The sequence below is a fragment of the Larimichthys crocea genome, chromosome XIII (genome assembly GCF_000972845.2).
Source record: "Larimichthys crocea isolate SSNF chromosome XIII, L_crocea_2.0, whole genome shotgun sequence".
Taxonomy (NCBI): Eukaryota; Metazoa; Chordata; class Actinopteri; family Sciaenidae; genus Larimichthys; species Larimichthys crocea.
The window spans coordinates 26,137,631-26,143,502 of NC_040023.1; positions in this window are offsets into that span (position 1 = coordinate 26,137,631).

Sequence of the window (5,872 nt, forward strand, 5' to 3'; positions counted from 1 at the left end):
GGGGAGGTATTGGCAAAGCCTCTTTAAACTCTCTGGTATTATGGAGGATTATTTTGTGCCGAGATCCTGGCTTGTGTGTCTGTTTTTTTCCCTCTCCTTTTCTCTTCCTGGTTGTGGCAGACACACTAGGTAAACAGTTTGTGTCACACTTGATTGCGTTTGAGAAATTAAAAAACAGGAATGACAATAGGCCAGGGCTGGGGATGAGGACTGGGGGGACATTGACACCATAAGACCCTGGCTCTTTGGGGACCCCTGGTACGCCGTGTGATAGAGCGGCCCTTGCAGCCATAACAATACAAGACCTCGTCCTTCAGAGAACACTCCTCGCTTCCAGTCTCCGAGTCTATCTGCACTGGGCCATCTGCTCTCCTTCTCTCTCCTCTTCCTCCTCATCCTCCTCCTCCTCCATGACTCCTTTTGGAGAGACGGTGTGTTTGAATCTGGCTCAATTATTCAAGTGTTTACAAGCACAAACACTCTGCCAGGTTGGAAGTGTGTATGTGTGTGTGTGAATGTGTGAGTGTGTGAGTGTGATTTCCCCTTGTGATTCACATACAGTCTGTGTATATACACATAGACAGTGCAACATCTGTGCCTGTCACTGAAATCCATTCAAAAGTTAGAATAAAGCAAGCCATTTACAGTTTACACTGAATAAAGCTCGAATCTGAAAAATGTTGCTAAAAATCTTCTCAGAAAAATGTAATTCTCTCTGTGCTGAAATGTAGATCAGTGAAGTGCTGTGAAAACAGCTCGAGAGGGTATATCGCTGAAATACACGTCTCTGTGATGAAGATTAATGCAGAGCAGTTTGGATCCATCCCTATAGAGGGCAGTGTGATACTACAAAAGAAAACTGGTTGACACATGATGTTTTCAAAGACAACATCGAGCACTGGAACTACAGAGAGGTGTTAATAAGAGTGTTCAGTATTGACAGGCTACAACTATTTTTACAGTGTTTGCTGCTCATGGCTTCAGGTTTAAACTGGACCAATCACAAGCAGTGAATTAAGTGTGGTTAAATATTAAAGAGGTTTCAGATTCAAGTTTAAGTCTGAGGTCCGATGCTCATCTATGATTAGTTGTGTTTAATTCTCCTCTTTTGTACATTTAAGTTGCATTCTCTTTTTGTAAAATGTTGAGTGTTTTACCTAAACTAAAGCTGAATCAAGTGATGATTCAAGAAAATCATGAAAAAATATTGTAGCGTCAAAACTAAAATGACAGCTAAAGTGTAAAATAAATGTGTGAATTCCCAGCTTAACCTATACCAAGGCCCCACCCTAAAGGTAAAGATGAAATTTAGCTACATCTAAACTGTCGATCCCCTTAAAAACTTCAACTGAATTTAAAATTCAAGCTAAATGTAAAATCAGCTCTAATTTTAAAGCTACAACACAAAATAAATCTATAAACTTCGAGTCAAATCTTCATAAACATCCAAATCTAAAACTAAATCAGAAACTAAAATAAAATAAAGTTAAAAGTATACAAAAGTTAAAGTTAACGTCAGACAGAAGGTTAAAACCTGGTCACCTGGAGTTATGTGAAATGACCACTCAGTGCTTCGCATTTGGAAACTGTGGGAGAAATACTGTCTGTCTCCGCGACACAAAAGGACTGAGTGAGGCAAGACTCAGTACGAAGAGGCAGCCATGTGACACTGAAATGCTGCTATGGAAAGCAGAAGTGTCAGGGTGGAGGAGAGGGGAATACAGTTAAACTCCAAGGACACACAATCATGTTACACTGCGGCAAACATTTCCTCATTTTCATTATTACAGCAAATTATTTCAGTTCCATAAACTAAGCACTGGACTGAAGCTATTAGCCTGTTTCAGTGTAAAACATGTTACAATATAATTTTAAGTCATGAAGTTAAAATCATTTCTGTTGTGTGAATCATTTCAGAGTTCCTCCACACTGAAAGACTGTTGCAGGAGGCTGAAGTCTCCAACTGTTTCACATGAGTTTGTGTCAGCCTCAAAGACCCATGCCCTGTTTCATTTCCTTTAGTCTTTATGTTGTGTAGAAGCTTTTACTTGTGGCTGGCCAGAGCCACAGAGACTAGCTTAAAGCCAAACACGGGCACTAACCCATTTATCACCCTGGGCTTTCTTGCCTCTGTTTGTGTTCTCCCTGTGTTACAATCAATCATGTTTAATTCAATAGGCCTCACTTTGCTAAATCAAATCGGGAGTTTTGGATACGAGTTTGTTTACTCGTGCAGCACATTTGCTTATGATTATTTGCATTTGACAATTTAGCAGGAGTAAACCTGAGACAGGTTCCACCCAAACTGTCACACGTCGCGCCTCCGTCGAGGGACTAGCCTGCACCAGCCAGCCTGCAGCTTGTAGGCCTCCCCTAATATATAATCTGTCGTTATACTGTCACCGCAAGGAGCACAACCAACCCCACAGAGATGCCACCGAAATTCATTAATCTAATTAAATATGTCGTATTGCCCAAATGAGACGCTGGTATGGCTTTGCTGCAGGATAAGAGCAAAGTAAGGCTGGGTCCCACAAGAGTAGCATACAGCCGACGTGCACTAACGCTACTGCGCTTCATTACACTCTTAATTACCTATTGTTTCTAACTAGTTGGTGGCGTTTTAATGAGAATCTACAGGCAGTTAAATGTAATCTAAATTTTCTAATCTACTGGTCCATTACCAAGGAGTCAAAATGTTATTGGTTTTGTGAGTAATCAGACTTTTAAATGGTGCTGATATCACTCCCGGAGGGCAAGGACTGGGTTTCGACTGTGTAATTGAATTCTGTTTTTTTTCCACCCTCCTCCTTCTTCTTCTTCCTCTTCTTTTTCGGGGAGCTGAGAGGAAGATTTCTGTGTTGCGGCTGGTCGCTCAGGTCGAGGAGCATGTCTTTGGTTCCAGTTGGATCACAAGGTTTTTCCGCTCATGGGTCACCATGGCGACCCCTTCAAGAAAATGTGCGTGTGTCTCTGCAGAATGTTCATGTGGAATGTGAATATGTGTGTATGCATGCATTTGTGTGTGTGTGTGTGTGTGTGTGTGTGTGTGTTTCTGTGTTTGTGCCCCAGTCAGCCTCAGTGCTCTGCTGTGCTGTCACCTGCAGCCAGATAAGCCAAAGGATTTATCACCCAGTGAATTGCTTTTGAGTGGTGGATAAAATGGCTCCAATACATTCTCATATGAAAACGCTGCGAGGTTAATGAGAGCCAAATTCACAGAGGGCTAAATCTATTAGGTTTTCATGGATGGAATCAATCAACATGCACCACACCGGCTGATTTGTCATATTGAAGCATTGCCCGTTTGAATTCCAAAACACAATCCTCCTCACGGAATGATTCACTTTGATTTTGATTGCCTCTTCATCAAGAAGATGACAGCTATGAACTAATTTTCTTTTCTATCATGTTACACACTTATTAGCTCCGGCTGTCCTTGGCAGATGACTGATTCTCCCCTTTTATAGAGCTACAGTTGGATTTTCCTCAGGTCTGTTCAAACGGACCTCACAATGTGTCTTTATTCTTTTTAAATCAAATTATTTAGTTTGCAAGATTTTCATTTGCATAAAGAATTAGCTTTTGACTAATTAAATTCTTCTTAATACAGCATGTGCTTATGCACGTTATTCATTATTTGTCTGATAGTCGTTGCTTATAGTGTTTATATATATACATTTACATCCCTAATGCTATTTTGTTCAGTTGGCCAAGTTGAAGGACGAGTGTTTAGGATTCAGAGGCAACAGTGTAGTTTCTGAATGCAACCCCTTCGCCTCACCGCCTTCTTCCTAGCTTGAAGGAGAAACTACGGTGTGGCCACAAAAGACATGAGAAACCTTTTTGGGAACCAGTGTTTAGTTGGTTTCTCAGCTCCGTGGAAGTTCAACATGGCTGGCTCTGTGGAAGAGGCACCTGTAGATATGAAAGGCTCATTCTAAGATATCATATAACATAACAATTTGTGCTTTCAGGTGATTGTACACTGATAAAAACATAGTTTCATTGTATTATTATATCCATGCTACATTATGTAAATAAAGTGACACACAGGACTTTTAAAGTGATAATTGGACATTTTGTGAAATTTGCCTGATTACTTTAGATCAGTACCACCACTCTCATGTCTGCATGGTGAATATTAAGCTAAACCCAGTAGCTTAATATTGTGGTGGTGGTGTGTGCGGTTAGCTTAGCTCAGACTGGTATGAGGGGGAAACAGCTAGCACGGCTCTATCCAAAAGTAAATAAATCTACCACCTCTAAAGCTCGCTAATTAATAGGTGTTGCTTGTGTCTGTTGTTTGTTTAATCCCTTAAAAAAAGCCAAAAGTGTGTAAGTGACACGTTGTGGTTTGCAAGATTTATGTGCTAGACTGTTTCTTGGCCGAGTGACTTCTCTGCTAGTTATCTCACCGTGACAACAAAAGTGCACGGACGTGTTGCTTTTACACTATGGTCCTCGTACGGATTAAACAAACGAGATATAACTTGTTCATTAGTGAGAGGTGCTGGTGATGGTTTTGTTACCCTCGCACAGAGCCAGGTTGCTGTTTTCAGTGCTTTCTTTATGTTACGCTAAGCTAACTGGATGCTGGGGGTGTCCAAAAACATAAAAGTTAATTTCCCAAAATGTTTTTTTTTTTTTTGAAAGATATATATTTTTTGGCCTTTTTATTGGATGGAGACAGTGACAGGAATGTTGGGAGAGAGAGATGGAGAATGAAATGCGAAATGAGAAAGAGCCACAGGCCGGATTCCAACCCTGGGCCACCGCGGCAAGGACTGAGCCAGAATATAGAAAGCCTCACAGACAAAGTATCTGACTGAGACTCAAGGGAAACATCCTATTTGGATGCCAAATTGTTCTGATGAGTGTTTTTTGTGTCTGGCGAGTAGGAATGTTCATTATTGTTTAGTGTGCTGATACTGGAGTTCATAAAGGATTTCCAGCAGCTCGAGTCTCCACTGGATTTTCAGATCTTTCTTCAATACCTTTTCAGATGGCACCACGTACAGTACAAGAAAGCTGGCGTTACTTTCTTCTCTGTGTGTGGATGCTGTGATGCTCCGCGGTGAGGAAACGTCTAATCATTGCGGAGGAAATAAAAAACAGAAAGACGCATTTGTCTTGGGCAGCTCATACCTTTCTCTCAGTGCAGTGATGGATGACAACCTTGGTGTTGAGTGTGTGTGTTTGTCTATCGCAGCGGTGCAAAGTGACCAGGGACAGGCGCCAACAGAAAAAGGCCCTGTCCTCCAACTAATGAGCAGCATTATTCAAATGGAGTCTTTGTTGTCAGTGCACTGTGCTGTAGTCCGCACGCTGCTGTCACAGGCAGCATCGCCTGATGCACCGTTTCCTCATTTTGATGCTCTATCAATTTATCGCCTATTTAAATGCATGTGGGAAAATTGAAACTGTTGGTAGTTCAGATTTCACTTACTGTACTGTATGTACATAATCCTGCAGGTGATCGTGCTGTGCAAAAGTGATCATATAATCAATATCCCCATCTAAAAACAATAAAAAGGAGTCATTTTGTTGCACTGTAGCCTCAGTGGGCTCAGATGAAAGCTGTAGAAGGATTACCCTCTGTGCTGCCATACATGGTGTCAGTACAGGATCAAGCAGTAGGTGGGCACTGAGCAATAGGCTCAAAAAAAGACAGCAAACACCAAATGTCAACAAATAGAGGAATATCACCCAGTTTGTCTATCACACTGTGGAGTCACATGGAAAAAAAACAAAAAAAAAACGAGAGGAGCTTTCAAGGCCTTCGCCAGCTGACAGGAGGAGCAGCGGTGAATAAAGGAGGAAAAAAAAAGAGAGATGGGAGTCGAAAGAGAAAAATCGGCCTTTCTACACA